This window comes from Tamandua tetradactyla, chromosome 8 (genome assembly GCF_023851605.1).
Source record: "Tamandua tetradactyla isolate mTamTet1 chromosome 8, mTamTet1.pri, whole genome shotgun sequence".
Classification (NCBI taxonomy): Eukaryota; Metazoa; Chordata; class Mammalia; order Pilosa; family Myrmecophagidae; genus Tamandua; species Tamandua tetradactyla.
The window spans coordinates 20,615,468-20,627,428 of NC_135334.1; the positions used below are offsets into that span (position 1 = coordinate 20,615,468).

General features: G+C 46.3%; 1 long non-coding RNA gene across 3 annotated transcripts in view; it reads left to right on the forward strand.

Annotated features, from left to right (window-relative positions):
- Positions 1 to 11,189, forward strand: part of LOC143644111 (uncharacterized) — a 44,975-nt gene extending 33,786 nt beyond the window's left edge. For all 3 annotated transcript variants that reach the window (XR_013156517.1, XR_013156518.1, XR_013156519.1), the window contains 2 exons: positions 10,497 to 10,675; positions 10,802 to 11,189. This is a non-coding gene — a long non-coding RNA (uncharacterized LOC143644111). The remainder of the gene's footprint in view (positions 1 to 10,496; positions 10,676 to 10,801) is intronic.
- The last annotated feature ends 772 nt before the right edge of the window (positions 11,190 to 11,961 follow it).

The following is an 11,961-nucleotide window of genomic DNA, read 5'->3' on the forward strand; positions in this document are numbered from 1 at the left end:
TTGTGTAACTGGCTTATCCTTCAGGCTTAATTCAGCTGGGCATAATCATGAAATATCTTAATTTTTTTTTTATTTTTCCCAAATCACCATTATCTTCTGTACTCTGTTGAACTTCACTTTCTTGTCTCTTGATAACATCTTGGGCAGACTTTATAACTTCTTATTAGCATTTTAAAAATCCAGTTTATAACTCTAGTCTCACCTCCGACTGCAGGCTTACTTTTTCCTCACCACAGGCCCAGGGCTGTCTGCTCTTTTATTCCTCCTTCCCCACTCCCAGAAGTAAAGGTGGGGATGTCATCTCCCTTCTGGCACACTCGTCCTCCCTCCCTCTAGGAGGGTCCTCTGTGTGGTGGGGAGAAGAGGAAGGTAAAGAACGCGTGCCCTGTACTGCCGAGGGCCACCGAAGTTCTCTCTGTTGGGCGCTGCCACCTCTCAGGCTAATGCTGATTCTCCCAGTGAGCCCCCCAGGGTGGGAAATCTGTCCCAGCTCAACTTCTTCCAGCCCCTCCATGCTCTTGGGATGCTGTAGACAGGGAGAAATTATAAGGTTCATTTAGGAAGCAGTAAAAAGGGGATTTCCATTTCTTTTGAAAATCACAACGCAATTTTTTCTTCTGTGGAGGCTTCTGCCAGAGATGTAGAATTCTGTTTCTTTTTAGACCCAGGGCACCTGGAGTTGGGGGAGGCAGTCCAGAAAGCTGTAGGGGTTTAATCCCTGCAGAGAAGTGGTAGTTGGCATGAGGGATGGAGGGCTCCTGGGTGGGGGGTGTCGGGGAGAAGGTGGAGCCAGGGCACCTGTCAGGGAGAGCTTGAGGGCTGGCAAGCCGAGAGGGCACGCTCCCGCACTGTGAGTGTGTGTGTGCTGTGTATGTATCATGTGTATACTGGGTGTACATACCACGTGTACCATGTGTACATTGTGTATTTACTGTGTGGGCTGTGAAGCTACTGTGTGTGGATTGTGTAAATATTGTGTTATGTGGGTGTCTATAGTGGTATACTGTGTGTATATACTGTGTGTACTGTGTGCGTGCTGTGTGTGCAGACATTGTGTATGTGCTGTGGTGTATGTGTGGTGTGTGTGCACATGCATCATGGCTTGGACTAGGGGTAGTCAAAGAGGCATCTAGGGCCCCAAATTTAAAGAAGCACTTGCTGTCAGGTTTGTGCAAGTGAACCTTAATTTGCACAGGATGTTGGCTGGGTTCTGTGTCAAAGGGACACACCGTAGCCTTAGGTCCCAGTTCACGATCCCCAGTGACCTGTGATGCAGACAGTTGGTGGGGTGGAGATGTGAAGAGAACAGGCAGCTGCACATGGCAGGTGTGTAGAGTGCAACATAGCAGTGTGCTGTCCAGGAAGGGTGAGGTCAAGGAGCAGATGGCTCTCTACTCTCCATCTAGGAGGAGGAGCAGGTGAGGTTGGTTTGGGGAGCTGTTTGAATTATGGCATATGCGTACACGTATGTACATGCAGACATATGTGCATGTGTGTGTGTAACAGTCTGACCTCTGCCTGGGGATCCACTGAACACATCTGTCTGCAGGACCACAACAGCTGTACAACCCAGGAAGTTCAAGTTCAGACTGAGGGATCAGGGCTCCCAGGGTTCCACATGGACTCATGACAATATTTTAAGGAGCTCTCCTGCTGCAGGCTCTAGCTCAATAAATATGTTTGTTGATTGAATGAATGAACTTTCAAATGTGAAGACCACTGGAAAAGGAATAACAGACAGATAATAATTTCCTCTCTTTTACCTCTCAGGAAATCCTGAGGGGTGGCCATTGATATCACCATTCTATAGATGAAGACCCTGAGGTCCAGAGAAGTCATCATGCTTAGAGTTTCTTCTTGTGTCAAGTGTGAAGGTGGAGCTGGATAATCTCTATTTAATCTCTCTGAATTCCTTTCAGCACTCACATTTCATGATTTTGTAGAAATTTGCTACCTGAGTGGATTCCGAAGTGCCTAGATATCCAGAAGCAAAGGTTCTTGTTTCAGCTCGTGTATTGGCTTTCCATGACTGCTGCAAACAATTACCACATTTTGAGTGGCTAAAAACAATCCCTATTTATTATCTTATGATTCTGGAGGTCAGATTTCTAAAATCAATTTTACTGGGCTTTAAAGTCACGGTGTCAGAAGAGCTGGTTCCTTCTGGAGGCTCCAGGGTAGAATCCATTTCTTGACCTATTCCAGCTCCTAAAGGCTGCCCACATTCCTTGGCTCATGGCTCCTTCCTCCATCTTCAAAGCCTGCAGCATAGCATCTCCCAATCTCTTTCTATGTGGCCTTGTCTTCTACCCTCTCATCTCCTCCTCCATCTCCCATTCTCCTTCCTTCCTCTTAGAAGGACCCTGTAATTACATTGGGTATGCCTGGATATCACTCATCTCCACATCCTTAACTTCATCACATGTGCATAGTCCTTCTTGCCATGGAAGGGAACATAGTCATAGATTCTCGGGATTAGGCCACAGACATCTGTAGAGGACCATTGTTTTACCTATTAAACCTCAAAATCCTTTCCTCTCCTCTACTTTTCTCTCCCCTCCCCTCCTCTTCTCTTCCTTCTCTCCCGGCATGTGCTAAAAACAAACATTAAAAGTGTATCTGGAAAAGGAAGGGCATGGGTTGAGCAAATATTTGTCCACTGGTAAATGAAGGTGGAGGAGAGAATGGGAAGCGTGTTTCAATTACAAATAGAGGGTATTAATTTAGATGCCAGAAAGCATTTGTACTGAGGACTGTTTAACAGGCTTATAGAGGAAAAACAAAGACTGTAGGTTGGTGATTAAAGGTACTGATGGTAGAAACAGAAACAGTTGGGTTTGACATCCAGCTTCTGCTCCTTTTTTTTGCTGTGTGACCACAGGCAAGGCACTAGGTCTCTCTGGGCTTCATCTCTAAAATGCCAATAAAAAATAATGAACTGCATGGGGTTACTGTGAGAATTAAGGAGACAATGTCAGAATGCGCTGAGATACTATCAGAACATGTGGTCCTGTCCAGAAGCAGGGGATGGGATGAACTTGGACTAACCTGCGAACTACTGGAAGATGGATCCAAGTCTACACCACGTGGGGCCCTGAGTATATGCTCCCAACACATTTCTGCTACGAGGTAAATCCAGAGCTGGACTGCCCTTTGGAAGGCCCTTCTGCCTTTGACTTCTTTAAACCAGCTGAGCAAAGCTGCAGCTGTGGAAGGGACCCTCAGAGGATGCAGCTAACCTGCCATGCTCTCCATGCTACCCCGTGGGCTTAAGAAGAGTGTGAGGCTTTGGACCCCTGGAACATGTGTGACTCCTGACAACTGAGGGCAAGGCAGCAGCACCTTCCTGTTTAACAGTGGCAAAACACCCAGCCCCTTTGCAAGTGCTGGCTCTACTCTCTGTCAATATGCTTAATGATTTGTGAAGTGATTGATATAGAAAGCCAACTTGCTGTAATCCATCTGTTGAGAAGGAAACAGCGGCAGGGCAGCACATTCAAGGGAAATCAGGGCATGGTGCCACCTTCACCACCAGGGCCCTGGGCTGGAGGGAAGAGGTGGGGGGCAGATTTCAGCAAGTTTTACTCATTGCGCTCCCTCCTGGAGGCCACACACAAAAAAGAAGCGAGATGGTGGAAACTGGGGGGAAATATCTAAAAACTAGGAACCCAGGAGACTGGTAGGCCTGGTCCAGTCTCTGTTTTTCTGGGGCCTGGGGCAGTTGACTCAACATCTCTGTGCTTTTGTACCTATAGTGGACTATGTTGGCACCCTGCCCAGATCCCCCTCTCTCCCTCTTACTGGTTCTGTGTACCCATCTCCCAGTTTCTGCACGCTTTGCTGCCCACAGTTTGCACCTGCAGCCTTCTTCAGAGAATTGCTCTTGGTTTCCTGGAGCCATCTTCTCCAGATGTGCCTGGGAGTTCGCAAACCACCTCACACCCTCCCATCGCTGCAGGTGCAGGGTTGCACGATCCCAGCGCCTTTGCCGCAAGATGGAGAAAATCTCTGCAGTGCAATTTACACTTGAGAGCTTCCCATGATATTGGGCTGAGGCTGGGATGTCACCTGAAATCACAGCCCCTCCTGGCTTCCCACCTTTTCCTGTTTTAATTCCCCCTACTACCTGGCTAGTTATTTACTGGAGCTGTCCCCCAGTAAGTAACTTATGCATGCATTTTCTTCTCAGAATCTGCTTCTAGGAAGTCCAACCTAAAACAGTGCCAAAGCAAATTTAAAGAGGGTCTCAGGTAGCAGAAGTTTATGCATGCATTTGTATTTATGTCAGATTATAGAGGATCACTGCCCCACCAGGACTGTCAGGTCCCAAATATCCATGCCAATAACAGAGGGGTAGGTCATTGCAAACCACATTCAGGGTATCTGTATGTGGGTGCATGGTCAGGCTCTGGGAGGATGTTCTGATCTCCCAGATCAGACTCTGTCTCATCCTGCTCAATGTGGACTTACTTCCTTATTTTGGGAGTGTCTGCTTTGCTAGCACAAACAGTAAAGTGAACTCACATATACCAAACACGCATGCACTCTCTGATGGCAGAGTATGGGGCAAAGCTTGTTGAGTGACAGGAGTTTTATCAGAAGTAATTTAGTTTGTTCTCCTGGGTTCTGTTTGAAACCCTGCAGTACTGGGGGACCCCTACCTAGAGTTAAACACTTGACCTGGATAGTCTAGAGACAATCTGGCATGCACAGGTCATTGAGAATTTACTGTAAATGTAAACCAGGTCTCAGGACACAACCATTTTTGCAGGCTCAGGCTTCCTTTGCATAAGGAAGAAGAAAAGATACATCTTACTTCTCTCCGGAATACCTTCCCACTCATGCCACGAGGATCGTTCACTCATTTGTTCATTCTCACAATGAATATTTATTGGGCACCGACTGTGTGGGCTTCTGGTGTTTTGGTTGCCCACTTCCTGTATGTAAAGCTGTGCCCCAGTTTCTCTCTGAAGAACCCCCCTTTCTTGTGCCATCTCTTTTGGTTGGTGTTGGCTCCACCTCTCCTGGATATAGTCATGTCACCTGGCCTAGCCAACAGAGCACTAGATCTCCAACGTGATATAATTAGTTCAAGGATAGGCACTGGACACATTTGGACCAGCAAGTGCAGACTTGAGATTTTTGTTTGATTATTGAAGAAAAGCTCAAGCTTGGACCTACTGACCATTAGTCTGTGAGGATATGAGTCTCAAAACTGTGGACAACTGGGGTAGCTTGTAGGCTTTATGTACCCAGAAAGGATCATGCTCTTTTAATCCATTCCTGTGGGTGCAAACCTATTGTAGGGGGACCTTTTGATTAGGTTATTTTAGATGAAGCCTGCCCCAAGGTAGGTTTTAATCCTCTTACTGGTGTCCTTTTTAAAAGGATAAAAGAAAGAAAAAGACCCTGAGAAGTGTAGAGAAAAGCCCTGGAGAAGCTTAGACAGGACCCACCAAAAACAGAGAGGAAGCCACAAAAGCCAGAAGCTGGAAGCGACAAAGCCTGGGAGAGAAGGACCAGCAGACACCACATGTGGCTCCCCATGTGACAGAGGTGTCCCAGATGCTGGCAGTCTGCCTTCAGAGTCCAGATTTCGTCCTGTTGATGCCTTGAGTTGGACGTTTTCACAGCTTAAGAACTGTAAATTCTAAATTGATAAATCCTTATGGTAAAAACCAGCCCATTTCTGATATATTGCATTCCAACTTTATCAAACCAAAATGACAACCATGCTGCTGACCACAAAGAACCTAAGAATGAAACCAAAACGTAGAAGAGAACAGACCTGAATCAGAGAAGGACCAGGTCCCTGAAAGCAGCTGTACTGGAGTCAAATCCTGGACACTTCAGATAGATGAGCCAGTACATTTCTTTTTGCTTGGGATAGTTTGTTGTTTTTTCTTTTTTTTTTTTTGGCATGGGCAGGCACTAGGAATCAAACCCAGATCTCTGGCATGGCAGGCAAGAATTCTGCCACTGAGCCACCATCAAACCGCCCTGCTGTTGTTTCTTTTAAGCTAAACTATACAAATGTTAGTTTCAGGAGTCAAGATGTGAAAATGACAGGCCACGAATGTGGAGATGGCAGTGTTGAGGGCAGTGAGGAATCACATATCCTGCATATATTTGCTAGGGTTCTTTAGAGAAACAGAATCAGCAGGAGATAGCCATAGATAGAAACTTTCTAGAAGTGTCTCACGTAACCATGGGAATGTAGAGTCCAAGGTTTGTAAGGCAGGCTGCAAGCTGGCAACTCTGATGAAGGTCCTCAACAAACTCTCAGGAAAGGCTGGCTGGACAACCGTGGGAATGGAAGAGTCCAAAATCTGTAGGGCAGGCTGTGAAGCTGGCAGCTCTGACGAAGGGTCTGGATAAACTTCACGGGAGAGGGTCGCTACCTGAAGCAGGAAGAGTGACTGCCTCTTCTGAATCCTCCTTAAAAGCCTCCTGGTGATTAGATTAAGTGTCACTCATTGCAGAGGGCACCTCCCTTAGCTGATTACAAATGCAATCAGCTGTGGATGGCCAGTGTGATCATGATTTAAGTCCATGAAATGTCCTCATCACAACAGACAGGCCAGCACTTGCCTGACCAGACACTGGGCACCACCACCTGGCCAAGTTGACACATGAACCTGACCATGACACTGGGTGATACTTAAAAAGAAATAAATGTGGCAAGTTCGGTTGAAAGTGGATTTCTTGGAAGCACAGGGCATCAGCATTCAGCTTTACTAGGAGAGTCATTTCCTGCCTGTGACCTGGAATCTAAACTAGCTGAGAATCCAGAAATCAGGATTCCAATCCCTGCAGGGTTGGAAAGCTAAATGGTCTTTTCCAAGTTAAAAGTAGTGATTCTATAAAATGGAGATAATAATAATGTGTATGTATGCTTTGGATTGTCTCTCTTTGGCCCCCATCTTGTACCACATGGATGCCGAACTGGAAGTCTATGTGCAGAGATGAGTAGAATTGGGAGGTGGGTGAGACAGATACGGTGGGCATTGTGTGAGCCCCTGCTTCAGTTGCCTGGAGCCAGACCTATACCTTCCTGGTCATTCATACGGAGAACAGATTTCCTTTGTATTAAAACTATTCTGATGGCATTTTCTTCATTTGCCATCCACAAAGGCATTGGAAATACAATCCTCACTTTCAAGAGCTCTCAGCCTGGGGTGGGGAGGGGGTGGGGGCAGACAGATAAGTGATGTAAAGTATTGAGATAAGGAAAGTTGAAGGGGCCAAGGAAGCACACATAGAAGTACCCAATCTACTAAGGGGATTAGGAATGCTTCCTGGAAGAAGTGACATCTTGGCTGCATTCAAAGCCAGAGTCAGATGGAATGAATGGTCAATCTTCCAGTAACAGTTTTTAAGGATGAACTTGCTGGGAAGGCTAAAGAGAGACTTTATACCTAGGTTGGGAGGTCAGATCAAATATTTTCAGTCAGCGGACATAAATTGGTTGCCTACCATCTGCCAAGCATGGTGGGGAAACTCGCCTTGGATGCAGTCATGGACCCTGCCCCAAGTGGATATTGGGTTCTGGGACAGAGTCACCACATTTGCCTGAGGATATGTTTTGTTTGACCCATATCATATGTCAATTTATTTTAATTTGCTGCCAATATTTATCTTTGACACAGTTCATGTGAAAGTCTGAGTTCTGGGCTTCTTTCGAAAATGTCAGAAGGGCAACACTAGTTCCACAGTGCCACATGTCAACAATGGGCTGGCTTCGAATGCTGGTTGTCCATTCCTCACCACTTCTTCTTGACTCATGGTGGGCCCACTCTGCCCATTTATTTACCTTACTGGTAGCCCCTGGTTTACAGTAAGGGAGTGCTAGACATTGATTAGGCCACAGGTACCAGGGTGTGATACCCTAGGGAGTGCCACAGACCTATGTGGGTGAACACCCAACTTTGGCTCTTTTTCCTCTGGTACTGGTGGGTGTGGCTTATGCAAGAACAAGAGACTCTAAGACTTAGGTTTGGGTACCAGGGGCAGGAGAGGGGGTGAGGTCTATTCGATTTTAGACCTTGCCTACCCAATGAGACCTCCCACCTGGTCCACTTTAGAAAGCTCTGCAGGGGGATTTGGGGAGAAATCCACGGCAGATAAAGAAGAATTCTTTGTCTTGCTTTTCTTTCTTTGTGAACATATCAATTTCTTTAAGATATCTCCTTCTGGGCAGCTTGCAGGTGTTTGTGGTCCCCAGAACAGATTTTATCATAAAGGCATCTTTGTGTGTATATTCTTATGTGACAATTTATTCTAAATATGTGCTAAATTTAAATAATATTAACTTAAAGTGGTGAATTTAAATCCAAAAATTACTTATAATAATCCTATACATGGCATTTTCCAACTTTATTGAGGTATTATTTACAGACCTATTCTGTGTATAGAATCAGTGAGTGTTTTAGATGGCTAGGCTGCTGTAATGCAATATAACAGAAATGGGCTAGTTTTTAATAATGGGAATTCATTAGTTTGCAAGCTTACAGTTCTGAGGTCATGAAAATGTCCAAATCTAGGCATCATCAAGATGATACCTTTTTCCTTTAAAACAGGCTGCCAGTGATCCTGGACTCTTCTGTCAGATGGCAAGGCACCTGGTGGCATGGATGGTCTCTCCCTTCTCTTCTGGGTTTTGTTGCTTTTGGCTGCTGGCTTCCATGGCTGTCTCTCTGAGCTTCTGCGGCTTTCTCTCTGTTTCTGCGGCTTTGTTTCCTTTGTCTGAATTTTATTCCCTCATAAATGACTCCAGTGAGAGGATTAAGATCCACCCTGACTGAGGTGGGTCACATCTGAAGTTAAGATCCTACTGACAGTGGGTCTACACCCACAGGAAAGGATTAGCTTTAAGAACATCATTTGGGGGGCGTCCATTCAGCTTCTAACTACCACAGCGAGTTTGGACAAACATATACTCTCGCATGATTACCACTGCAGTCAAGTTAGAAAACATTTCCACCACTCCCAGGGGTCCCTGGCGCTCTTCCTAGCCAATCTCCCCAGCACTCCTGGTCCCAGCATCACTGATTTGCTTTCTTGTCACTATAGAGTAGATTGGTCTTTTAGAGTCATATAAATGGTAGCGTATGTACTCTTTTTTGTCTGTTTTCTTTCAGTCAACTTATTTTTGAGATTCATCCACATCGTGATATTTATCAGTAGTTGATTCTTTTTTTTCCCTGAGTCATATTCTGTTGATTCTATAGATGCAGCATGATTGCATATCCAGTCCCCTCTTGATGGACAGTTAGGTAGTTTCCAGTTTTGTGATATTACAAATAAAGCTGCTTTAAATATACACTGACAGGTCTTTGTGGGGACACATGTTTTCATTTCTCTGGGGTAAATATCTAGGAGTGCAAGTACATGTTTAACATTTTAAGAAACAGCCCATTTTCCGAAGTCGTGGCCGTACCATTTCTCATCCCCACCAGTTGTGCAGAAGCAGCCCTTTGTTGGGCGACACGCAGCACGCGTGCAGTTGCTCCATAGCCTTGACAACCCTTGGGATTTCAGTCTTTTTAAATGCAGTGCTTCTAATGAGTGTGTAGTTGTATCTCACTGTGGTTTTAATTTGCATTTCCCTGACGATTAATGAAGCTTAGATTCTCTTTGTGTGCTTATTGGCCATTCCTTTTACATAATAGCATCTTATACCAACTCTCCCAACCTCTAATAGAGACCATAGAAGATGTACACAGAAAATTAACACATGGTGCAGAGAATCAGTTCTGCGAGAAAGGGCTGATAAAGAGCTGTGGGTGTCATTGTGAGGAGAGCTCGCACCTGGCCTCTGAGCTGGAATGAAATCCTGGGATTCTGTCATTTTCCTGGAACTAAGCAACTGGGGCAGGTGACAGGTGGGCCTCTCGTACCGCTTCTTGTGATAAGAATGGTTCAGAATTTGGTCAGTGGCTACCCTTCTATTGTGCTCCTCTGCCGGGCAGGTCCCTGAGGGGCAGGCAGTTAGTAGATAGAGTGGCCACCCAGAGTCTCACCTTTTTCAGGTTTGCTTATTCCTGGGCTTATGCTCTGAGCCTGCCCAGACTTTGCAGGTCCCCTGAAGCTGGGCTCTGCCTATTGCAGTAAGACCACTACAGAATAAGCCCTGACCCTCTGTCTCCATTGTGAGGATGGCGGGGTTGAGGTACTAACCAGCCCAGTTCTCTCTGCTGATGGCCTTGTGATGGGGCTCTTCCCCCATGCTGATGGCTGGACCAAGTTCGGAGATGCGTGCTGCTGGGTGTGACAATATACTCTTGCCATGACTCATCCCGTGCGCATCAAGGATTTTAACTTAGTCTGGATGAACTGTTTGAACTGCACTGACCAGGTCCATTAACTAACCAGTTTGTTTAGTCTGAAAACTGCTTGTATTGATCTAGAATTGCTGTCTGATTACACCAGTCAAGATGAAATTCGGCTTCAGGAAGACTCAGCTTAAATATGGAGCATTTTGTTCTCTTTGTCAGGTTGGCTTACCTTCTACTCCAAGAGCTCACAGGTTTGTCAAACGCAACAAAGCACTCAAGTCTTCTGCCACCAACGGGCTGTGTTATCAACATGACGCAGCATAGAAGGCACCGGTTTGGAAGGTACTGGAACGTGGACTGGGTCACAGCTCCGCCAAGTATAAGCAATATGACTTTGGGTAAGCCGCTTTCCTGACCCCCGTTTCCTCTGTAATATGGGTGTTGTGGTTTGAATTGTGTCCCCCGAAAGGATTGTTCAGGCCCTCACTCTCGGTCCCCATAAATGTGACCTCATTTGGAAACAGGGTCTTTGCGATGTCACTGGCTATGTTCAGATGAGGCCATGTGGGATTCTGGGGAGCACCGGTCCAGTGTGACTGAAATCCCTTGGAGAAGAGGGAACTTCGGAAATAGAGACAGACAGCCAGGGTGGGAAGCCGGCCAGGTGAAGACAGAGGCGGAGGACGGACCGATGCCGCCACATGCCAAGAAATGCCCGGGGCTGCCAGAAGCTGGAAGCGGTGAGGAAGGACCCCTCCTAGATGCCCAGACAGAGCACAGCCCTACCAAAGACACCAAAGACACCATGGTTTTTGAGCCTCCAGCCTCCAGAACAGTGAGAGAATAAATTCCTGTTGTTTCAATCCCCCCAGTCTGTGGTAATTTGCTAAACTGCCACAGGAAACAAATACAATGGCCATAGTAAAATCTACCTCACAGTATTACTCTTTTTGCTTCTTTCATTTTTTTTTTTTTTTGCATGGGCAGGCACCGGGGATCGAACCTGGGTCTCTGGCATGGCAGGTGAGAACTCTGCCTGCTGAGCCACCGTGGCCCGCCCCGTGTTCTTGTTTTGGATGATTGGATTTGACAGTGGACTTGCCTTGGTGTCATCATGGTCTTGGGCTTCAGCCTTCACCTCTGAAAACCGGGTGGGCAGGACCAGGTAACCTCCCGCCCTGGCCGGTGCTGAGGTGTGACACTGGGAAATTGTGTTGCTCCCGTTCACATCCCCAAGTAAATTTTCCTCACTGCCTACCAATAAGTCTCAAGAGGAGAGACACAGTAAGAAGCATAACAGAAAAATTTAGAATTCTGTAAATAAACGGATGCTTTAACCTTAACGACAGCCAACTTAACACCTACAAAGTACTACCCCGGGGCTAAACTACTTTCTTCTTCCTTCTCCTCTCCAGGAAGCTGCGCCATGCGGTGGGCCCATCCTTGGTGAGGACAAAGCAAAGTCCTGGGTGCAGTGGTTGCTTCCAGCACAGACTTGGAGAAGCAGCTCACAGTGCCTCTGTTTCCCTTTCATTCCGGGAGATCTCCAGGCCTTACTCAGTCCCTCCTGGCGGCAAAGCTGTGATTTATCATCTCGAATGCCCTCCGAGGTCGCTAGTGGGAGTCGGCAGGATGAGAAGTAAGAATTATTATTAATTAGTGAAAATATGTATAATCATATAAT